Consider the following 25,616-nt stretch of genomic DNA (forward strand, 5'->3'; position numbering starts at 1 on the left):
GTGATCCCTATGGGTCCCTTCCAACTGGGATATTCTGTGATTCTATGAAATTAATTGCGAATGCAAATGTAACAGCACATCTAATAGATTACGAGGATGCTCACAAAAGAATAATTAATCATGTATAAAATACAAGTCCTCAGTGAACGCTTTAACAGGCTTTTGAAATTTAATGCAAATGTTTTTAATCCACATCAGGCATGCTACTCGCTGATAGCTTGCAGGCCTCGGAGAAGCTTCGTGCAGACCTGACCACACGGCCCTATGGTTAATGCTTAAAATCTGCCTGGTGAAACAAGGCCATATAAAAAACCATTAAAATCACAATTACTGTTGTGGGCTGCAGCCACTTTAAGTAAGGCTTATGCTTTTTTTATTACTTATTTTTCCTGCTTTACCTTGTCCGTTCCACACCATGCTGGCCTTGGATTTTCCTGCTGCTGACAGAAGCTGTCTACGTGCAGTGGGCCAAGCTACGCTGGGTGAGGTGGCCAGGGACCACGTTTGCCTGCCCCTGCCCAGCATCAGGTCAGTGTTGGGGCTGCAGCACGGCAGGGAAGGCGTGAGGGGCTCCAGGCTGCCTTTTTGGCTTCAGCCTCGAACCACCCCTCAGGTGGTGCCTTTAAATCTTCCTCCGACTGAAGCATCTGTAAAACCGTCAGCCTTCAGGTGTGCACCAGGTCTGATTCAAGGTCTTTCAAAGCACTCATGTTTCTTGACAGCAGTGCCCAGTGCTGGGAAGTCTTTTTCTTGGTGAGCAGTGAGTGCAGGCAGTGATCTTGTCAGCATTGGTAACATCCTTCTACCAGCTTCGTATTTTGCTTTTCTGATGCATCTTTCCTGCTATATTTGCAATCTCAATAAATATGACAAAATGATGATCATGACAAGGTAGTTAAACATTGTAGGTAAACACACTGAACACTTCCTATTTTTGAAAGGAAATGAGTACTCAAGTACCTCAAGTACTGTGTTCAGTTTTGGGCCCCTCACTACAAGAAGGACATGGAGGTGCTCAAGAGAGTCCAGAGAAGGGCGACGAGGCTGGTGAGGAATCTGGAGAACAAGTCTTACGAGGAGCGGCTGAGGGAGCTGGGATTGTTCAGCCTGGAGAAGAGGAGGCTCAGGGCGACCTCATCGCTCTCTAAAGGTACCTTAAAGGAGGCTGTAGAGAGGTGGGGGTTGGTCTATTCTCCCACGTGCCTGGTGACAGGACGAGGGGGAATGGGCTAAAGTTGTGCCAGGGGAGGTTTAGGTTGGATATTAGGAAGAACTTCTTTACTGAAAGGGTTGTTAGGCATTGGAATGGACTGCCCAGGGAAGTGGTTGAGTCGCCATCCCTGGAGGTCTTTAAAAGACGTTTAGATGTAGTCCTTAGTGATAAGGTTTAGTGGAGGACTTGTTAGTGTTAGGTCAGAGGTTGGACTAGATGATATTGGAGGTCTCTTCCACCCTAGAGGATTCTGTGATTCTGAGTAGTCAATTTGTCATTGCATTTCTGGGATATCGACAGTCAGTGGCTACATAAGATATTTTAACACAATTCATGCATACGCCTTCTAACTGGCGTATCACGTCAGTTTATTCTTTTTTTTTTTTCTCGCCATTGCTTCTAGAAGTAAACTGAAGTACTGGGGTTGGGTCTGTGCACATAAATAAATACCTTAACATTGTTGCCTCCTAATTCATCTAGGAGTAAGTTAGAGTTAATAGTCCCAAATATTATGAAAGTGGTGTGTTCAAAAACTCATTTTAAAACATCATTCGTCTAATATTTAAGCATCAATAAATCTATGAATCTCATCCACAGGAAGAGCTTTTTAGAATTGGATTAACGGCTCAGCCTTCCCTAATCTTTTTTTTTCATTTTTTTTTTCCCTGAAAGATGCTTCAGTCTTTCTGAGCTGTTCCTCTTGCGCAGCCAAACAGGGTAACTTTAGCTACCTCTTGTTTAATTCTGTATTTCAGTGTGTTATGGAAATACTGTGTGTATCAGGTATCCGCTAAGCGGTCTAAATCAATAACGGAGATATTAAATATATCACAAACATCATTCTCTGCATTAGTGACATACAGACACTGTCATGTTGTGTGCCCAAAATAGAATGTGGTATAGAGAGTATGGAATCTGTAGGGCCATGATGTTATAATTAATTATAGACTTAGATGTTGCTTATGGATATACATTTGTTTCACAACTTTAAATATACAGTATCCATTTCAGCCTTTTGGATGTGAGATATTTATATCCTGAAGTTTTTGGCTTTGAAAATATTTACATTTATTCCCTTCTATGTGTGCACAGAGATTCTTTGTACAGGTGTCTTCATTGATACTAAAACAACATGATGTCAAATGTAATCTTAGGGGTCGAGGTTAAAATTTAACTATCTTTCGTCTGATCTGTCACCTTCTACTTGGATTTGCTCCGGCTGTATGACTTGAGTAATTAAACAAAATTTAACTAGCATTCTCTAGGCACTTTGATACATGTGGACAGATTGGGTGACTTGAAGTTGCATGATTATTGTGGTTTTAGCTATTATTTTGATTTTGGTGTAGTGAAAGGTTAATGTTACAGTTTGAAAGTCATTGGCTGTTTATGCTAGTGGACAAACATGAATGAGTAAGAAAATAGTTTGACTGCAAGTTAAAAATACTGTTCTGAATAGAAATAATTATACAAAATAATTGGATTTTTAACAAATACCCCAGGAAGAAATTAGTATTTATTTACCGGGAATAATAGACCCTTTCCTTGCACAAAACAGACATTATGATGTTTCTTTTTTATCTCCTTTCTTAGATGGAAGATGTATCTAAAACGATGGTGTTTCTAAAAACTTTGAACAGGCAGAGTGATAAGTAGCCTCTTTTTTTTTTTTTCTTGTAAAAAATGATCAGTTGTGTCCAAACAGTAGCATCAATTCTGTTATTGTGGTTGCAGGATGAGCTTAAGAGCTCTGTATTACACTTCCTTGTAGATTTTTGTCTACAGACACAAATGGCTAAATATGGCTATTCCCAGGAAGTGAGTTAGCATCTTGCAGCATAATGTAACCAGAAGAAGAGGTAGTAGCTCAGAATCTACATTAATTTTTGCTCTGGGGAAAGTTACACAGATTTCACTGGTGACAGCTGTGACAATAGCATTAGGGCTGTTCACGTTACGTACATCTGCTTATTTCCTGCACTGGGTGCTTCCAGGTCACTCAGTGTGAGTACTTTGTAATGTCTAATTTATTTCTTTTTTTACTATTGTTCTTTGAATAATGTTACTTTATTTGACATAAGTAGGCTTAATTTAGTTTAAATAATATTCCACAAAGACACTAACTAAAGTAATCATCAGAATTAATGACACAGAAAATGGTGTGAAATGCTCATTCAGAACACATTCAGTTGGCTCTGTCTCCTTACTGTTGCTCCTGACCGTTGTTAACTACACTATGGGCCGAAGGACAAGAGAATAGTCTTGTTAGCTTTAAACACCAGCCAGCATTTAAATTAGTTCCTCAAGTCCCATTCAGCGTAGGGGAAATTTCGAGAGTGACTGTCTTGCAGTGATGGAGTCTATAAAAAGCAGTTGTAGCAGATGTAGCTAATAAATACTGTCTTATCAGCACTGATCCCTTCCCTGCTGCTGTGCCCAATCAGCAGTAAAACTCCATCTGCCTCCAAAAACTGCAGACTAACTCTAGCGTAGATGAAAAATTGATACGAACCGAAGGAAATCAGTGTTTCCAGAAATCATTTTTTCTGAATCTCTTTTTTTTTAAAGTAGATGTTTACTTTGAATAAGGCCTATTATTGGAGATACTGCTGTAGTAATAATATATTAACAAATTATAATGCAATATTAAAATACAATACACTTAAATACACATATAGCTTTATTTATACTTATTTATAATGTAAATTTACATTTTATGCATACATTTCTAAGGATATAGTATTATGCATATGTATAAGATGCACATAAAATACTCATTATGTAAATACAAGAGAAAGAAAATAAATGTAATGGTATGATAATAATGAAATTATGAGTTTTATTTTGAAAGTTTCTGGTCTAACTTATAAGCTATGCCCAGAACAGGAAGGATGGATTCTGCCTGAAGTTCAGCTGAAGGCTGCTTGTGGTGGCTGCTCACCACCAGGTCAGGCCTGGCTTTGAAACTCACGCTGTGCGCACACTGCTGTGCAGCCTTGCTGAAGAGAAATTAGGAAAGTTCTGTGCTGTCATATTGCTCTGATGACACAACTTGGTAACAGTGTTATATTCTCTCACAGATTTGCCAAAATGAACTTTATTTTTCGGTGCAAAAGTTTTATGGGTTATGCACTGACCACATTGCTTGACCGTTTGCTTCTCCTTTTCCAAAGCTTTGAAAGTTAGAAGACACCAGAGCTGAATGCCGCAATAGACAGAAGAGTGGTTTAGGGCTGCAGCACAACCTCTGTCACAGTTCTCTCTGGATTTGTTTTTGAAGCAACTCTGGATTTACCTGGTAATTTGGCTTTTTTTTTTTAATGGACATGCAAGTCAAAATGATGCTAACATGCTGTATTTTACCATTACTTCATAACCTCATAGTATTTATATTTAAAGTAACAGTGGTCTCAGTAGCCTGAAATTGTCACAAAGGGAAATGATTTCCCTTGCTCATTTGCCTGAGGAGATGGCGTTATTAGAGTGTGGTTCTTGTTTAGGAATGCAATAAAGCTGGTTGATAAAACATTTGGCAACCGTTTGTACTCTGAAGAATATGCTTGATGGCCTTAGGAATATGGAGTACAGTAGTACTTGGGAATAAGTAGAAAAGGACAGGCTTTTGCTGAAGGTGTGAATCAGCAGGAATAAACACTAGTCTCCAAAACAAAACCCGAAGTGAAAAAAAGAATAAAACAAAAACCAACAAACCCAACAATACAAAACATGAATCAGTTTAAAACCTAGGCTTCCCAGAGCAATTCAGATACTTTTATCTAATATAAAGTATTATTATAAAATCTAGATTTTTTCGTATGGAACAAATGAGGAGAATTAATATATGATTTAGTTGCTCACATTCGATGGACTCCTGTTTCTTAATGCATAACTGTTTTTCACGAGATCCATCTTCACTTAGGAGTAGCTTACTGTTTTTTGCAGTGAGTTGTGTCCACAGTAGAACATGGGCCGTTAATAAATTTTGGATGGTAACATGTATGTATCAGAGAACACAAACATTTGTTTCAGTACTTCAGACAAGTGCAATATCTGGTTTGTCTTCATGAAATGTCTGTGTCACTAATGTAATTTAGAGGAAGACCTTATAAAAACGCAGTTACAGCAGCTACTTTAAAAATGTGGACAAGTTTGAATATAATGTTTGCAGTGAAAGAAACAGTCTTTCTTATTCTGATTCTGTGGTTAGGCCTGGGAGGTTTGTAAGCACGTGAGAAACAACTGAGTAATGGAAATAGAGCTCCTTAAACAAGATGCAGGTTCTATTTGTGCTCAGCTGGGTGAGTCCTACAATGTGCAGATACTTTTCTTGTGCTGTGACTTACTTGGTCTGAAATTATTTTCTTAGTCGTCCACCAAATTATCTGGCAGTGCATGCTGCTATTTTTTCCTTACTTAAGCAACAATTTTTTAAGCTCTGGAAACTCTTTTCATTTAAATTGGATATAGCTGGACCTTCCCATATGAAAGCTTCTCAGCAAAACCTTAAAATATGTTGAGACTAATTTACAAGAGCTAAACATGCTCTATGTTGTGGTTAAAATACACATTTTAATTTGCCATTCAAAGTAAATCATTTTCTGTATTATAACAGAGCTGTAGTTCTGTGTAGCTTGCTTGGTTAATGCATGTGTGTGTGTTGCTGCTGCAGTACCTTCTGAGAAAAAACAATTGTTCCTTTTTTCACATAGAGCTGTAGTTAAGCACTTCTGTGAATAAATTTGTGCTTGTCTTAAGCTCTCTCCAGTGACTTTATTGAAAAGAGTGCTAAAGACCTTAAAGCTAAATACATTTAGGCTGTGAGCTATGGGAAGGACTCATCATCAAGAACAAAAAAGGCAAAATCTAAAGCAACTCTTATGCTTCTGGATTAAAATAAGTTAATTAAACTTCAAATTTTCAACTCAGCTGAAGAACCATCATGGACAGTAAATAGTGTAAAGTATATAAAATTGCTTTTCCTAGAACACAGTGTTTTCTTTTATTGCGAATATGCCTGTTGTATGGAATGTTCCTACTCAATCTTCCAGAAAAACATCGTAGGAAATTGCTGACATACTTTTTTCCCAGCTGCTGTTAAATTTGGAAAACTGACAATGTCATATTGCCAAATGGTGTTGCATTGTTTAATTTTAATTCTTACTCCTCTTCAGCCTCAAAAGTGTAAAACACAAAGCAAAATAAGAAAATTTCAGTGCACCAGAAATGTTGCATGTGCTAATTGAACATAGTTTGTATAGCACTATATAGTCGATTCTTTATGTGAGCACTTCTATAAAAAATAATGTGGTTTCATCTGTGAATATGCCATCTGTTTGCTGTATGTTTATCATCAGTACCTCATTTCATTGTTTGTGATGAAGAGGTCCCTGGACAGTACTGCTTCTTGAAGTGGCAGTGATGCATTCAAGATGTATTGTCAGCAGTAGTGAATCGTAGTCACATTCCTTGCTGTAAAACTCTTAGAGCAGTATATAACGTTACACTACTGATACCTTTTCCTTCGCACTGTACACTCATTCCTAGTGGTAGCATTTCCAGTGTTTCAGAATAGTGATACAAACAGCACAGCGTGCTTATACCAAGTGCCATCGCGTGGTTGACTCTTCTGGGAGAGGGATTTCTGAGAGCGTAGTTGTCGACCTGATGGCACATCTATTTCACTTCTTCTTCCCCAAACGGCTAGTAAACTTGATCTTTCTGGGGATCTGGGAGCTTTCCCTGCAGGACTCTTTCCTCATAGCGGGCTCTACAGGATGAAGTTGTGCAGAGGGTCCTGGGTCCTCTCTTCTTCACGTAGCCTGTGAGTTGGGTACCTCTCCCAGCATCACTTCCAGGACCAGCAGCCTCCACACCTCGAACTGCCCTGCACTGTCGCTTTCCAGGAGGGAAGGAGCTTGCTTCTACTCTCTTCATTGCTTTGTTGCTGAAGCAATGGGTTTAGCTCTGAATACAGAGTTAGAAGGTGGAGGGTAATGTGAGGTAGGTAGAGTGGCTCTGGGGTCAGACAACATAGGGCTTAAATTCTGGTTGTGGTGTACGGACACTTCTGTATAGTTCAGTAGAGTTCCCAATTGTGTATCACCTCTATAAATTCATGTTGTGGACATCTGTCTCTAGCCACTGGAAATATCCAGTTGATCTGCTAGACCAGCCAAAGTGGATTCAAAAGTTGTTTGCAGTTGAGTGTGTTTGGCAAAATAAAGTTGATAGAGGCAATATCCTTTATCAGACCAGATGCTGTATATGGGAAAATTCCACAAGTTTTTGGTCACCACACAAGCTCTTAGATCTGAAGTAAAAGTAAATTTAAAAATTGAGCAAATGTTGAGGAAAGATTGCTCTGCTGGTACTTCAGAAACTGTAAAATGTGCCTTCTCTGTCAGCAAACCTTGAATAGACAGGTGAGGAGTTACTGGTAGTGATCAGCTTATGTTCAGGTAGTCATGAGACAATAGGGATGTGCTTTTGATTGTGAATAGGGCGTGGGCCCTGGAGCTCGTACTTTGCAAAGAGCAGAGTCCATGAACAGTTTCATAAGAATGTGAAGATAGCATGCTTGCAACACTCATGCCCATACATCAGCTGAATAATTTTTTGTATTCAGATATTTTGCTGAATGCAACAAACTTAAGCTATAGACAGCTCAAAAAAGCCTCTTCTGTCTTTGCAGGAAAAATATCCTTTATTCTGTTTTGGTACTGCAGTCTTTCTACTTAATGTAATACTTTTATAGTAAGGGAAGCGTGGGAGGAGAAGGTGTCTCTACTGTCCTTCAGAGTTTGTTCTGCTGTATTTTTGGAGCTAATGTATGCATAAGGCACTGAGTAAAGTATCCTGTGTTATTGCATGCAATAAGTACATAAAATACCATAATTTAACTTTCCATTATACATAAAATAAGTGTTCATGAAATGTCTGACAAAGAAACTAAATTTTATTTATATTTATATATATATATATATATATATATATATATTAGCAATTTACCTACCACATATCCAACCTATTACAATGCTTTGACTAGAGACTAAGTTGAGCTTTGTGGTGTGGTGATGTAGTGGTCATAAATGTTCAGTAATCATAAATCATGCCTTAAGATTGGACTGGCCAAAAAAGTAAGGTTTTTATTTAAGATCATGTGGTTGTTTTTATTGGTTTTGAACTTCCAGGGTTGACACTTCCCAACTGTAAAGGCTAGAAGTTTTTCAGGGAAGTTAAGCTACTTTCTCAGTGTTAGGAACAGTAATGCAACTTTAATAAAATCAAATGTTTTGTTAGTATTCTTGATGAAACTAAGTGGTAGGTTCAATATATACTTATATATACACTTTTTGATTTGAGAATCAAGAGTAGTGAGAGTCTTAATGAGTTCTTTGGTGGCTTTTGTTAAATCACAAGGTGAGAAACATCTGTTATTGAAGTGCCAAGTTGCACTACTCACCACCATGAAAAAACAAGCTTTTAACAATAGAAAAATGGCTGCAAAAACTGATGACTGCTTTCAACTTGTCGAATTCCTAGTTGGTCATCTATTTTATGTGCTGACTCCTTTCCATGTAAGTTTCTTCCATATGGCTTACTTTCGTCATTTAAACTGAGGGCTAGTGACCCTCAGTTCCTCCAGATGGAAAGAGGGAAAGGATTATTTCCCACACAGAATAAATTTGAGAAAATTGTAAGTTTGAAGGAAAAAAAAAGGGGGGGAAGGGGGGGTCACTAGCAGCCTAGTGTTAAAAGTAACAAGGCCATATTTGATCATAGCAATAACTATACTGAGAAATCCTGGGCATCTATATTTGCCTACAAAAAGCTTCAGATTTTCCTGTAGTAGTAAGGCTGCTGGAGAACTGGCAGTTCTGTTTGGGGTTTGTTTTTTTTGTTTTGTTTTTTTTTTTGTTGCTGAGAAAGAAGGAGGTTGCTGTAATCTACACAACTGATAGAGTATTCAGAAGATTTCTCCTGTGTAAAAGAATGATAGAGAGATCGTTTTTCAGAACAAGGAAAACCTGAAGATTGAGGTATGGAATATTTAGGCTCAAACCCATGCTCCAGACAGAGCACAACACAAAGCTCTATAACACAAGTAAGCATCTTACCACCCGTGTTACTACATGTTCTAGGGTGATCTTTTTAAGTTGAACAAGGATTAAAAAAAAACACTGGAAAGTGCTGAAACTGTGATCTTTGTTTCCAGCCAGTCCAGAAAGTTCAGGGCTTAAAACCAAACTTGTATTGAGACCAGTTTATTAAATTAATAAAGAAAAAGCTTTCTGGAGATTTGTCTTTTTTATTTATTTTTAAGCAAAATTATTTAGGTTGTCATGGTATTGTTATGTGTGTTAAAAACATGATTCTTGTAGGTCCAGAGTGAAAGATAGGCATATAATTTTAAACATATACTATTTCTCAGCTAGATTTGGATATAACTGGATACAGAAAAAATAAATAAAGGAAATGTATCATGAGCTTTTCTATACCCTATCAGTTTGCAAAGAACTTGCTCAAGAAAGACTGTTTTCAGAAACAGAGTCAACATAATTGTTTTTATGGACAATTTAAAAGGTTCACGCACAGATAACTTTGTGTGAAAGTATAGTACTGTAACTCATGTAAGCATCTGTGTGAACTATATCATTACTTCAATTTGCCTGTTTTTTTTTTACAATACAGTGTTAGATTAGAGGTGGAAAGATAACACAATAATTTACAAAGTGCTAAACTGGGTTTAAAATCCTCCTTGATGGTATAGCCTGAAGTATGTATCTCAGTTGTGTTAAAGATACTCAAGTTAAAAATAAAGGGGAGGAGGAAAGGCATATCTGTGGTGTCACCGAGGCATGTGGTAAGTTGATGTATAAAGGGAACGTAATGGATCTGCTTGGATTCCAGCCAATGTTGCTGGACACAGGCATTCAGCGAGGCACATTCCGGGGCATTAAGTGCAATCCCTTCCCGAAGCGTGGTGAGCCTTCTGTGTAATTCATCTTCCCTGCAGTCCACTCCGCTAGGGGCTGGACACGCGGCTTAGCCGATTTCATTACCACTGTAACTTCTGTGTAGTCGCTTTTCAATTCAAGGCAGCATTCAACTTCTAAATGCTTACAAATGGGTTAGCTCTATTTGAATATACTGTATTCACTTTAAACTTGGTCTTACTTGGAGTAGGGTACTAGAATCTTGTTTCTTCTCTACATTGTGAACAAATCATTGGAAGAAGATAGCTTTTCAATCTGCATTTTTTAATTTATAAATGCTGTTAGTTTTAGCATGCAAAAATTTAATTGTAGTGGGCTTTCTTTTTAAATTCTCTGTCATGTTAGCAACTTACTCTGATGCTATGACCTTGCTACCTTGTATAGGGGGAAAAAAATGTGTGATCCGTTTTAGTGAGCACAAAGAGAAGGAAAGAGGAATTCTTCAGTGGAAGTCATCTGCGAATTGCAACAATAAGTGAAGTGCTGCAGTAGAACTCACTCTCTAAAGGTGTCCAAGATGGAAGTTTTCCTCCTCCAGACTTGAAGAAGCAACACTCCCATTTTCCCTACCAGCCTAATTTTCCACGTATTTCCATTTTCTTGGCCATCTAAAGTCAATATGCATTAAGCATACATCTTCTTGTTATGTCTCCTGGAATAAAAACCTTACAGACATTCAGAAAAATTTTAAGTTTCTTTTGTGAACCACCTGCAGGATGAGCTTGGTGTCACCTAGTGCCGAAAGGTTTGGGTACTATCAGGTCGTGTGAGGCTGGAGAGGAAGCAGAGCTGGGCTGACACCAGAAGGGTTGCCTGCCTACTCCATCCTATCCCCTCAAAAGGGTGGGTTACCTCCGATTGCCTTAAAATAAACAAATACCATTTTTTGAAATGAATACCCCCAAAGTCATCTTTGACTACCAGGATTATTTGGCCACTTGTTTTATGGGATAGTCAGAGCAAGCGTGAATGTATAGACTGTAGCTTTGTGTGTTTCATTGTGTGCAACCCATTTATAGAAAAAGAGCTGTTATGAAAGCGTTTAGCAAAACTATAAATGTTTATAATATTATAGCTTTTACTATCAACTCATCATGCTAACAGCTATGATTACTGTTCTTTGTTAATTAAAAGCTGTTTTGTAACAAAAAGCTTCATATTTAATGTCAAGCTGGGCTGAAATTAATCTAAAAGATATTAATATGCGCACAGTATCTGTGACCTACTCTTCGTTGTGACATTGTGCTTTCAAAATATAAAATGACCTGCTTTTCTAGCATATGAATGTTTATATTCACTTTTTAAGAGCTTAATGTCCAAAATCTAATTTTAAAATAGCTTTTTTTCTGATGTGTTGACAGCAACTAATTGTTATTCAAAGATAATACTATTGCAAGCTAAGCTTGTTAAATTAAACTGTTTGATTTACCTTTCATTTCTTCTGCCTCCTTAGAAAATCTTCCTAGTTCAGTGCTGCATGATATTTTCTCTAGTTGTGCATGTGAAGAACTGTAGTCACTGGACCTTGGAGAGTACATAGGAAGGAGTGGTATTTTTCTTCTCTAGCATTAGGAGCATAGGGCACTAAAGTCTCTTCTTTTCTTCGTTCCCTCTACCTTGCTTCAAAAAAAAGCAAAGGTCCAAAAAAATCATTTAATGCTGTCATTTCATATTCTCCATACTTCTGGAACAAAGCTATTTAAGCCTGCGATCTAAATAGCTGTTCACAGCTGCTGCCAGCTTATACCCTGGTGCTAGTTAGAGCTGCTCACTGTAACGCTGGAGAGACCCCTTTTAAATATAGTATTTTGACAAACTTTAAACACTGTGTTCTTTGGTTAGATTCCTTGTCTAAGCCTCTTTGTATTTCACACATTTAGGAGTACTGACATTAAGCTCATCTCTGTTAAATGTGGCGAGCTGTAATCACTTAATGAGAAACAATTTTTAAGAACAAATAGAGGTAATTCAGCACTACTAGTATAACATTGCATAAAATGTTCTTTGCACTAGTCAGTTTTCCAAACAGCACAGTCATGTTTGGTTTTGGCAAGGTCCTCTGGTTCTACACTGCCGTTGTAGCTGAGCTACTCTGTACCAGGTTTTTAACTACACTTTTCCAGTAGCTTTTACTCAGCCTTCCTGAGCATTTAGAGCATTTCTAAAGAGAAAATACAAAGCTAAACCAAAGGCAGTTATGTTTATATTGGGAAAATATTTGTAACATTGAGAAATAACTTTTCATCATCTCTCTCAATTCTTATCTATTTATTCCATAATCCTATCAAAGTAAAGATAAGAAAATAAATGGCTGGATCGTATGTTGGTGCTCTTGTGTAGAGTATGTAAAGTGGCCCACTGAAACTTCTGACCTACTGGTCTCGCTTCCCAGGTAAGGATTTTCTAATTCTTTCTTCCAGTTCACTCTTACGTTGCCTTCTTCTTGACTTTGAGAAGCATCACCAGTCTCTGTTTGTTTTGATTTAAAACTATTTTATTTTTTTTGAGGAAGAGTGAAGTGAAAAATAAAAAGTTAGAGATAATGAAACTTTCTCTTTCTGCATAAAGTAGGATAGCTTAGTATTATTTTAAAGAACAAAAGTATGTTGTCCATGTTTTAACCAAAACAATTAACTTTTAAAAAAATCTTGCTACTAATTTGCATCAACATCGTTGTACCAAACAAGTTGTACCACTGTGGGATTTACTACTCTAAAAGTCTGTAGCATCACAGACTTCAAACTTCTTTTATACTAGAATGGATGACAAGGATTTGAGTATCTAAGTAGCATATAGGTGCAAAATATTCAAAATAAATACTAAGAAATATGCAGAAAATATTAATTGGAAAGGAATGGCAATTGATGGCATTGAGTTGTGTTGATGTGTTGTTGGCAAAGAGTTTGTGTTGACATGGAAAGGAATTATATATGTTCTGTTTAGTGGACTTCTGTAACGCATTATGTTTTTTTTAGCTGCTGTATTAAAGATGGCTTGGGCTTCCCTCAGTGGAAGCTTTAATGACTAGCTTGAAACCATTTTCTTTTAAGGAATTAGTATTTAGACATAACATTAGCTATGGAGGTAATTAGAATAATTAATGAATAAAATTGCAAGGACTGTAATTTGCATTGCCTAATATCGACTTTTATAGCTTTCTTTAAAGGTTTTTGCTAATTAAAATGTTAAATTGGTTTAATTTCAAGAACAGGATATGGAAAAAAGCATTGTGTTAGTTTCTTTGTGGGCTGCATTTGACTTGATGCTTAATTGAAATCAAGCCTGGATTAATAATTCACTCTTTTCTCTAAGCACATACACTGATTCAAAAAAAAATTGCTTATTTTTAAAAAAATCTGAAATTTAAGTTTGTTTTCCAGTTGGATTTGCTTGTTTTTACAAGGATTAAATATTTCACCTTACAGCGAGTGTTGGTGGAGAGAGAGAGGGAAGGAGAGAGAGATGGGCTTCTAGATGGGCCTTTGAGTTCAGTTTTGTGCCAAAACCAGATCCTTCCAAGAGTAAAAAAAAAATGCCCTTTAACAGGTTTTGAAGTGATTGGCATGCTGCATTGGTGTTTGAATTGAGCAAAGGTAACAACATTTGTATCTGAGAAAAACTAGAAGCACTACAGCTATTTTAAGCATTGATATTGTATCTAACTTTCTATAGTTTGTTATTCCTCCAAATTCATGATTCTACTTAGGAAGTTCCTTTCTGGTCTTCGAAATCATTGTAAAAAATGGGCATTGCTAACTGATGTGGGAGTGGCATCCCAGAGCTTCTGATCTCTGGTGTTAAACCTTTTGAAGTAGAAAAAATAATAGCTTAGAAAAACCTGGTTGAAGATTACTTTAAGAAAAATGGATTTAATAAGTGGTTGCTTAATTGACATGTGACCTATAAGGTTAGAGATGCCAGACAGCAAAAACACGGTGAAAGAGCTGGGCTAAACTTTAAGTAATGCTTTCAAATGCTATTACACATACAGATTGTAATCAAAATGACTATTTTATCTAAAGCCCAAGTAGAGACCATAAGAATTGGTACTTTATAATTATCAGTAAATTGCTCAGGCTGTTGCTCAGCCCAGCTAATTGCCTTCCTTTCTATGCTTTCTTCTAATCAAAGAGAAAACAAAAGTATGAGCCAGCTCAGTGTTGTGTAGCAGCAGTGTTGTGTAGCAGCAGCTGTCACGCTCACGGGTGTTTGCCTGGTGAAGCAAGTTTGGGGCTGCCTGTTGGAATGGGGTGCTTTTGGGTTTAAGGTAATTACTGTCTTTGGGTACTGCTGGATATGGCAGGGCCTTCAGCATTTATCTCGGGATACCATACCCTGTGCCTATCCTTAACTGTGTATAGAACATTTAGAGTTTCTTTGCTTGTAGTATGTGTCTAAGTTTTGTGGATAATAGAACTAAATTACCATTTTTTCAATCTTTTAGGTATTGTTATGCTTCTAAAAACATTCATGAGATAATAAAAACTTTTTTATTTCAGTCATAAACTGATGGTTGTTGCTTTTCTTGAATTACTCAGTTCATGTGTGCCTGTACTTGATACCTGCATCTGAAAAAGGATAATGCCTGATGATTACTAACTTTTATTAGCATTGTTATGTGATGTGATGTGATGGCATGTAGCAGTTGCGAGAGAAGATACTGTTATCTGACATATTAATCCTGACTTAGCTGGGATATTCACAGACCATTCACATAGTCTTCATTACTGATCATTAATCTTCCATGTCATACTTTCTTCAAATGTTTTGTTTGTGATCATTCTCTACTTGGAATCCAGATTTAAATATACAGAACATGAAATTAGTAAGTAATGTGCTGCCCAGGGAGGGTTAACGGAGCATTGGCTCCTTTTCATCTGGGTTTTCATCAGGATCATTTGAATGTTTTGTCAGACCGGGCAACTGAATTCTGCTGCCTAGTTTTTGATGTAAAGGCACAAATAGTTGCAGGCTTTCCAGACATTACCTATAAAATTATTTATGAAAGTACAGTTATTCTTATCAGATTTGTGTGTATTTTAAAAAAAAAGTGTGTTGTTTTATTATCAGTTGTTCTATTTCAGTCTCTTAATAACAGTTAAATGATTCAATTGGCATCTGTGAAGTGATTTGTAACTCTTCTAAGCCTGTTCCTTGACCGTGCAAAACCACTAAGAAATGGGGAAAAAAGAAATAATGCTAACAATTTAATATGGAAGAATTAATCTGTATGATACCAATATCAGTATGGTATCATTAATACCATGATTCTCTGGTGTTTCTTGATCGAATACCTTTTAAAGTGTTAGAAGAAAAAATGTTTTCTGTGTAATAGTGTTTTTATGAAAAGTTTAATTTTCATTATAGCAAATGCCTTTTTCAGTACCTTTAAGTAACTGTGTAAATTGTTTCTTAAACTATTAGCAGTTTACTTTTTATAAAGATCAATATGTAGGTGATTACAATTTAAGTATGAGGAAAAATTACAGTGCTTTAAACAGGTGTGGAAGAAAGACATCGGCAACAAGTACATTGGGATGGAGTGCACCCTCAGCAAGTCTGCCGATGACACCAAGCTGTGTGGTGGGGTCAGCATGCTGGAGGGAAGGGATGCCGTCCAGAGGGACCTGGGCAGGCTTGAGAGGTGCGCCTGTGTGAAACTCATGAGGCCAACCAAGTGCAAGGTCCTGCACCTGGGCAATCTCAAGCACAAATACAGGCTGGGTAGAGGATGGATTGAGAGCAGGTCTGAGGAGAAGGCCCTGTGGTTGGTGGTTGACAAGAAGCTCAACATGAGCCACAACGTGCACTTGCAGCCCAGAAAGCCACCCGTGTCCTGGGCTGCATCGAAAGCAGCGGGGCCAGCAGGACAAAGGAGGGGATTCTCCCCCTCTGCTCTGGTGAGACCCCACCTGGAGCCCTGAGTTCAGATCTGAGCCCTAGCACAAGAAGGACAGGGACCTGTTGGAGTTGAGTCCGTATGAGGACCACAAAGATGATCAAGGGGCCATAACAGCTCTGCTAGGAAGACAGGATGAGAGAACTGGGGTTGTTCGGCCTGGAGAAGAGAAGGCTCTGGGGAGACCTTATAGCGGCCTTCCAGCACAGGAAGCTGGTGAGGGACTCTTTGTCAGGGGGTGGAGTGATAGAACTAGGGGGAATGGCTTTAAACTAAGAGATTAGCTTTAGTTTAGACATAAGGAAGAAATTCTTGACTGTGAGGGTGGTGATGCCCTTTCACAGGTTGCCCAGGGAATCTGTGGATGCCCCATCCTGGAGGTGTCCAAGGCCAGGCTGGATGGGGCTTTGGGCAGCCTGGTCTGGTGGGAGGTGTCCCTGCCTGTGGCAGGGGTTTGTAACTGGGTGGTCATTTAGGTCCCTTCCAACCCAAACCATCCTGTGATTCTATGAAAGATGGCTGAAATTGGTGCTGCCTGTCATTCCAAGGGACAAAAAGAAGCATCAATACTGTTGAGTTGGGTTGTGTGTGCTTGGTAGGGCAGTAAGACCTTTCTTATGCAGAGCATCAAATATGAAATTGTGTTTTGGAGCTGCGGGGGACAGGCTGGTGTCTGTGTGGTGTGAAGGTTGGTTTTATCTTAATACATAGGAAGTAGTTTGTACCTTTTTGTCACTGACAAAAAAAAAAAAAACAAAAAACACCTGCAGGTGATGAGAAACAATAAAAATTTGATGCAGAGATTTCAGAGGACTTAACCTAAGTTGCTTGCTACTAAGGGAGTATTTAAGTTTACTAGTAACATTGCTAAGTATTTATGTATTTTATTATCTGTGTGCAATAGATCGTTTCAAAATGGAAACGTATCCTAGTGTGTATATGTAGAGACTTGTTATTGGTGAAGTCCCAGTTGTAAGTACCATTGATTTCTAAGTTCAAACAAACCTGTGAAGCAGACCAAAAAGTAAATGGTATGGATAATAAAATAATAGCAGTCTTGAGGTCTGTAATTCTTGCATGGATTAGATACATGATATTTTGCTGGCATTGAGTTCAAAAACCTGTTCCTTTACTATTTGTAATTTGACTTCAGTCATGCATGGACTTGTTGACAGCTATTTACTAGAAATCTACCTTTGCAAGAGGCTAGTACCCTGCTGTGTAGCCGATAAAGGTATCAGCATACCAGCTGCAAGAACTATTTTTCAGCTTTATTTATATGTAAGCATTAGAAAATGGAAAACACTTGCACTTTCAACAGAGCCTGCAAATAAACATAGTTTTTCAGATCAATTGCTTGGCTGCTTGATTATGCTGTTTTCTTTAGGATTGTACTTTATCTTCTATAGTTTAATAAATGCCAATATTCAAATTACTTTTTCAAGTTACCTATATAATAAGCATGTTCCTGTGGAAAAAGTGATCCTGCCTAACAAGTCCCAAGCCCTTTTTAGAGCCTGTTGTGTTACTACATATTAAACACTCCTGCTGGCAGCTCAGAAAGGCATGGTTGGCAGTTGTATCTCTCTGTGGCGATGTTATTCTATACGACACAGTGCAACTCATGGTATGCACCAGGCAATGCCATTTTGTAGAATACATTAGCAAAACCCTTGAGTTTTCATCAAATAAATGAAAATACTGGTTTATAAAACTTCAGGAATTGTCACGTCACCATTAGGAGAAAGCTGTGCTGCTATCGCCTCCTGCCACACACACCCTCATCCATGTTTTTTGGTCAGTTTTATTTTTGATTACACCAGATACCTTTGTATTATTACCAAGGCTTTTGACTTTCTTTTTTTTTAACCAGCTATTATTAGGATTTTTAGGAACTCTAATGGCAAAATCTCTCATAAGTAAATTTTTTTTCCTCTGTTTTTGCTCTGTTTTAACAAGTTAATTTTATGTGGACCTTTCCTTTTGTCCTGCATTAACACAGTTTGTTTGGGAGATTCCTTTTTGTTAGGTAGCTTGTCCAAACTTCTTTGAAAACTCCAGTCTGTTCTGTCAGTAAAATCACGCTTAGGCACCTGCTTATCAAACCTTCAGCTAATTCTAGTAGTAATGACTTCCCTCTACAAAAGGTGTTGACTCTTCCTGTGTATTCATCCATATGCTTAGTTTTGTTACAGTTTAAACTGTTTGCTTTGGTCCAGGCTTGACTTATCTGTACCCAAATTCCCTGTCTCCTCCCAGAGAACTAATTCTTGGTTTAAACTATACAATATTTCACACTTTCATTGCTGCAGTTTTAAGGAATAAATCTCACACCACAGGTGTTAGATAATTAGTTTTCTATTTTACTTTGTCTGGAAATTTGGGGTAAATACTGTGTTACCCCAGACAGTTGTCACTGACTCGTTGTTAGTGGCTTTGTCTAGAATATTTTTTTGCTGATGATTGGTTGAAATGCTTTCTCTGTTCTGTCCCCTCTAGAGAAAGACTCCATTGTGCAACATCCATGAGTTCTTCTATAGTGAGCCCCAGAGAAAAAAAAAATCAGCGTAGCTTTTCTGGTACTATTTTTGAGCTCTGCCTTCAGGTCTCGGTCACACACTGACCCTACTGATCTTTTTAAATCTTTGTACTTTTGATGTTCTTGAAACAGGTTTTAATTGCAGTTTTAAGAAAGTTATTAGATTGGATTATTATTAGATTTGATCAGTTAATAGAAAGTCAGTTTTAAATCTTTTTTATAAAGCTTTGCTTTTTTATGACTTCTAGTTAACTTGCTAAAAGTATATGGGGAGTCCTATGCTCCATTTTCTCTATTTAGGAGTGAAACATCTTAAAAAGATGCCTTTATACACAAAATAGCCTTCTCAAGTGTTTGTTTAAGCAGGCTGCCTTTTATGGGCCTTTTTTTTTAATGATTGTTTTTAGTAAATGATGCATGTTTATTGTGAGCTCCTAACAATTTTGCAGATGACCTCTGTCACCTGCAGGGGTTTACACTTCTAGATGCTCCTTTCAACTATCTTCTATGTTAAAATATAGCTTACTTTTGTGAAATTTAACTTCACAGGAATGGATGTTTTTATTTTTTTGTTGTTGTTATTCCAAAGATGCTTAATATGAATATATTACAGATACTATTAGTGGCTCTTTGGTTCAAGATATAGCTGGCTTCGTGAACAGTTTGCTCCTGCTTCAAAAGTTATTTCTGCTTTTTATGACAGCTTGCAGAATGAATTATTTATGTCATCAAAAATACTGCACTTCTCACAAATGTATCATATTTACATGTCTAACAGTGAGAGATTTCAATTACTGTGTAGTTGCTCTTCTGCTTTCATAATGTTCATTAGTGTTTAAGATTAGCTCTTGGTTGCATGGTTTATAGTACAGCTCTAAATTATCCTGTTCCTGCTTAGACAAGGAGTTTGAGTATGTGGACGTTATAGCACATATTAATGAAATCGGGTTACTTTATTTGATTCTAAGTGTTGAAGTATGTGCAGTGTCACTTGTCTGCCAGTACAGACTGGTCCATTTTCACACTGCATTTTCCATGTCTCACTTGTTGTCTTCCATCTGCTGAGTTTTTAGGATGTTTATTATAGCCTCATGTAGCATCATATCTTCTGGTTCACCTGGTAAGTTGTTTAGACTTCTTGTATTCATACAGAAGTTCGTGCATTTCATCCTGGTCTGAATGGCTATTTTTATTTATTCCACTTTCAAATCAGTTCTTTATTTTATAACCAAATTTTGTTGCCTTATGTCCTGTTCACTCTGTAAGGAATGCTTTTTGACAATATGCAGAAAGGGAGTGTTATTCTGAACTGTGGACTCAAGCTTCTGTTTGTTTTCCCATAGTATTTTAGTTGAAGAACACCTCTCTTATCTGTTAAACTCCAAGTGCAGCAGCATTTTAACTTTAGATAGAATGCATGTGTCCAACATGGGTGATACTCTACATGTTTCTCCAGTTCTCTGGCAAGGGCTGAGTGTCTCCAGGTATTTATTCAGATCATTTCAGAAAGTTCTACCATGAAAGCCGTGGTACTTTGTCGCACAAGTTATGGCTTATTTTTTGCCTCCAGGATTTTTTTTACCCTTCTGTACGGTGTTACCTTTGTCAGACCTGACCACTTCCAGTGCTTTGTGAAGTCTGTCAAACATACTTCTGTCAGCCAAGTTGTCCTCTCATCATCAGATCAAGTAGTTTATGTTCTTGCTAACCATCTCAACCGTCCTCCCTTTTGTTGATGGATAGGATATCTTTCTTCTAGTCAAGTTGAAAGATCATCTACCTGATAGGAAGGTCATGTCTCTAGGACCGTTCATTTCTAAGCTAAAACTTTTCTGACTAAGATGGTCCGGTCTGGACAGGAGTAGATGATGGTAGTTCTGGGACAGATTTCTCATTTCTCTAAAAGTCTCTTAACATACCTCCACGTCAGCAGCTGGTATCACTAGCTTCAAGAGATCGTACTTTGACTTCAGGAACCTGTGCACATCAGCAGCTTCTACATGCCCATGTCACGCAGCATGGAACTTGGGAAGCCCGTTCCCTCCTCCAGCAAGCAGAATGCTGCTGCATTTTGTGTCCCTTCAGTGGTTTGTGAGACAGAATTGTGTGTTCTTTTACTGAATTTTTAATCTATATACTTGATGCATTTGTGTCTCTCACACAAGTTGAGTATTAAATGTATTAAAGCCTATTTGCACCACAGCAAAATTCCTTTTCACCTGTTTCTGTCACTCATTACCAGGACTTTTTCTGTGGTGAGGTTCTAGGCTGCTTACTAGCTTCAACCATGGTGGAATGGTTACTTGTTTTTCTCCACAGTGGGATGAACTGTTCTTAAGCTTGGGCAATGCTGTTCCTGTGGACCTCTTGGCTTTCTTGAGCTCTTTTTTCTTTTCCTTCTTCAGAGCTGTGTCCCAGAGGATACAAAACAATCATCATGGCTTTACCAAGGGTAAATCATCCCTGACTTGACTTGACTGTTTTCTATGATAAAATGACTGGAATTGTGGACGAGGGTCCATGAACAGTATGTGCCATATACCTCAATTTTAGCAAGACCCTTCAACGCTGTCTCTCAAAATATTCTTGCATCGAAGTTAGGATGCTTCAGTCTGAATGTGTGGACACGATGATGGGGGACCAGTTGATGCACTGAAGGGCAGAAACCTGTTGGCCCGTTGCTTTGGCCTATGTAGGAACCTTACAAAATTGAGAAACGAAATGCAAAGTCTTACACCTTTGAAGGAAGAATTGCAGCCTTATAATGAAATAAGCCTTATAATTACAGGGCTTTGGTTGTCCCAGGGAATTTTGACCACCCTATTATCTGCTGGAAGGACAACACCACAGAGCACAACTAATTCAGGAGGTTTTTGGAGTGCATTGGCCAACACAGGAAGATGGTGTGCTGGACATCATACTTGCAAGCAAGGAAGAAGTGGTTGAGGATGTGAGGGCTGGGAGCAGCCCTGACTGCAGAGACCATGAAATGGTGGAGCTCAGGTTCCTGAGTCGGGCACAAGGCAAAAGCAGATCACAGCCCCAGACTTAAGGAGAACAGACTTTGTCCTGATCAGGGGTCTGACTGGAAAAAAATGTCATGGGATACAACCCTAGAGCAAAAGGAGGCTTGTGTGGGTGAATAAGGAGCTCCTGACTGAACTTAAGCATAAAAAGGAGATGCACAAGAGATGGAAGAAGAGACAAGTGACCTGGAAGGGATATACAGACATAGTCTGAATGTACAAGTTCGGGGTTAGGAAAAGCAAAGCCCAGCTGGAGTTGAGTCAAGAGAGGGATGATACGAAAGGCAACAAGAAAGGCATATAAATGCCTCTGAAAGATGTCAGTGAATGAAAGGGATGCAAGCGAGAACAGAAGGAGAGCAATATTAATAGTTACGTTACTTCAATGACACTCTTGGAAGTTAGTTTCTCTCCCTCCCTTAGCTGCAGGTATCAAATCTGATGGTAGGGAAATACAGAAATTTTTCATGAAGCACAGTCAATCCTCTTCTGGATTTCCAGGGGAAATACCTGGCACGTAGCTTGCATAAGTGCTGAAGACTTAAGTTACAATTAAAATTAAACACAATTGTTCTCCCTGTGTAGAAAGAATTATAAAATACTAGCTTAGCTGAAGAATGGATGTCTGAAACAGAGCTCCCAAACTGAGCATGCATTCATAAAACCAGTGCCTCTTGCTGACATAACAGCGGTGCCATCTTACCCACAGGGTTTTAAGTGTAGGAGTTAAAGTTTAGAAACATTCTTAGTGCAGCAGGGATTGCACGTCAAAGGAAGGATCGTGAGGAAATTAATAATTACACATTCAAAATGGATTTAAAGATGTGTTGCACAATAAGGATGAAACACTTTCTGATTCAATGAATATTTTGTCTGTTCTTCAGGGAATAATAAATGTAATGAGTATAGTAGAGGTGCACAGTGGGATTTTACTGCTCTTACATTCATGTTGAATTTTTAACTTTAGTCTGCTTGATATGGAAATTCTAATGTTCTTTTAACACTGGTTTTGCTGTAAGAAAAGAAGTGTGTACTGGGAAATTATGGGAATACTTTGGGCTGCTGCTGTTGCCATTAGATGGTATTCCCATTAGAATGCTGTTCAGCATTCAGAACCTGATAGTATTGTTGGGCGATATCAAGTCCTGTGGGTCTGGGGTTAGGTTTTTGCAACTTACATGTCTTGATGTGGAGTGATAACATTTAGAATTAAAGAATCGACAGGCAATCATTATTTCAGCATTAATGTTTCAGCTATTCAGCAAACAGATTTAGAAAAAGTAGAGTTATGAATACAGACATGAAAAAATCTTAACAGAAAGTATGTATTGGCAAAAACAATTCCTTTCAGGCAATTCCAGACTTGCAAAAGTACAAGCCTAAATGGAGAGATGAAAAATATCATTAGATCTTGGTAAGTAACTTGGAGATGTCAAATACACAGGAACCCTACCTTTATTTGTTGTGGAAAATCACATTATATTTAATCTGTCATTTAATATAGAAACTTTATCCAGACTATTAGTGAAAACTTGCTATTGTCTGAACTGTTCTTAACATGCATAGGCAGTATTACTTCCTCCATTATATCCTTAAACACATTTGTCAATTAGAATTTGGTACTGTATGATAGATCCTCTTAAGGAAGTTCGCTTAATCTCTGATTATGGTTGTATTAGATTGTAGCCTTCTTTTTCTGGAACTTGAAACAAAAAAGTAATATGGGTTCCACTGTTTTTCATGGTTGCCTTAACAAAAGTGTATCGCCTAAAATTCCCTGCAAGATCTATGGTGATTATTGATCATTTTAAGAAAGTGATTCATAGCAACAGTGTATCAAAGCTTTTTTTTATATGTGTTTTGCTGACTGAATTCCCTAACATTTCTGATTTCACAGTTGAGAAGTGATCCTTTTCTCATAAAAACATGAGAACAGCCATACAGGTTCAGCCAAGTAAAAGGAGAGGAACAGGGCAAGTGTATAAAGGCACTTTTTTCCTGGTATTTTAGCCACCCGTGGTTTGGCAGCCTGAGGAGAAACCATCTTCAGCTCACAATGTCTTTTTTTTTTCTTTCTTTCTTCTCGTTTTCAGTAAACCTCTCCAGATTGCACTTGAATTCAAAAACTTTTAGTGTTTACAGCATACAACAGCAGTATTTAACAGCTTAATTGCTTGCTGTGTCATGAACTATGTCTTGTTGGATTTGAGCATTTAGAATCCAAGACAGTTACCACTTTTTAATATTTTACATATAAGTCAAATCTGAAGCTAGAAAGGGACTTCAAAGTTTTAACAAAAGTCTGTATTTGCAATTGAATACAGTGTGAAGTGTCTCAAGTGTAAAAATTAAATGAAAAACTGTAAAATTAAATCAAAAACTTCTTTGTAACAATAATGTTAGCTTTCATAGTGAATAATATTTCTGATAACTATCAGAAGTCTTTTGGAAATCTAGCAGAACTGATTGCAGAAATATGAAAGAGGTGCTGTACTTCTTTCTGCACCCAGTACCCTGAGCTGGTGGAAGGGGATGGGGAGCAGGTTGTGGCCCTCACTATCCACGAGGAAATGGTTGGCTACCTGCTACAGCACTTGGATGTACGCAAGTCGATGGGGCCGGATGGGATCCACCCGAGGGTACTGAGAGAACTGGCGGAGGAGCTGGCCAAGCCACTTTCCATCATTTATCGGCAGTCCTGGCTATCAGGGGAGGTCCCAGTCGACTGGCAGCTAGCAAACATGACGCCCATCTACAAGAAGGACCAGAGGGTAGACCCGGGGAACTATAGGCCTGTTAGTTTGACCTCAGTGCCAGGGAAGCTCATGGAGCAGATTATCTTGAGTGTCACCACGTGGCACTTACAGGGTAACCAGGTGATCAGGCCCAGTCAGCATGGGTTTATGAAAGGGAAGTCCTGCTTGACGAACCTGATCTCCTTCTATGACAAAGTGACACACTTAGTGGATGAGGGAAAGGCTGTGGATGTGATCTACCTTGACTTCAGTAAGGCTTTTGATACTGTTTCCCACAACATTCTCCTCAAGAAACTGGCTGCTTGTGCCTTGGACTGGCGTACGCTTCGTTGGGTTAAAAACTGGCTGGATGGCCGGGCCCAAAGAGTTGTGGTGAATGGAGTCAAATCCAGTTGGAGGCCGGTCACTATTGGAGTCCCCCAGGGCTCAGTACTGGGGCCAGTCCTCTTTAATATCTTCATCGATGATCTGGATGAGGGGATCGAGTGTACCCTCAGTAAGTTTGCAGATGACACCAAGTTAGGTGCGTGTGTCGATCTGCTCGAGGGTAGGAAGGCTCTGCAGGAGGATCTGGATAGGCTGGAGCGATGGGCTGAGGTCAACTGTATGAAGTTCAACAAGGCCAAGTGCCGGGTCCTGCACCTGGGGCGTAACAACCCCAAGCAGCGCTACAGGCTGGGAGATGAGTGGTTGGAAAGCTGCCTGGCAGAGAAGGACCTGGGAGTACTGGTTGATAGTCGGCTGAATATGAGCCAGCAGTGTGCTCAGGTGGCCAAGAAGGCCAACAGCATCCTGGCCTGTATAAGAAGCAGTGTGGCCAGCAGGTCTAGGGAAGTGATTGTCCCCCTGTACTCGGCTCTGGTGAGGCCGCACCTCAAGTACTGTGTTCAGTTTTGGGCCCCTCGCTACAAGAAGGACATGGAGGTGCTCAAGAGAGTCCAGAGAAGGGCGACGAAGCTGGTGAGGAATCTGGAGAACAAGTCTTACGAGGAGCAGCTGAGGGAGCTGGGATTGTTCAGCCTGGAGAAGGGGAGGCTCAGGGGTGACCTTATCGCTCTCTATAGGTACCTTAAAGGAGGCTGTAGAGAGGTGGGGGTTGGTCTATTCTCCCACGTGCCTGGTGACAGGACGAGGGGGAATGGGCTAAAGTTGCGCCAGGGGAGGTTTAGGTTGGATATTAGGAAGAA

General features: G+C 38.7%; 1 protein-coding gene and 1 long non-coding RNA gene across 2 annotated transcripts in view; both read left to right on the forward strand.

Annotated features, from left to right (window-relative positions):
* MICU2 (mitochondrial calcium uptake 2) overlaps positions 1-25,616 on the forward strand; it is a 155,168-nt gene that overhangs the window by 6,056 nt on the left and 123,496 nt on the right. The gene's annotated exons all lie outside the window — the stretch shown is intronic.
* On the forward strand, positions 352-14,715 carry LOC121063516. The gene is made up of 3 exons (XR_005816042.1): positions 352-528; positions 4,387-4,511; positions 10,594-14,715. It is a non-coding gene; the product is annotated as an uncharacterized LOC121063516 (long non-coding RNA).

This window comes from Cygnus olor, chromosome 1 (assembly GCF_009769625.2).
Source record: "Cygnus olor isolate bCygOlo1 chromosome 1, bCygOlo1.pri.v2, whole genome shotgun sequence".
NCBI classification, from domain to species: domain Eukaryota; kingdom Metazoa; phylum Chordata; class Aves; order Anseriformes; family Anatidae; genus Cygnus; species Cygnus olor.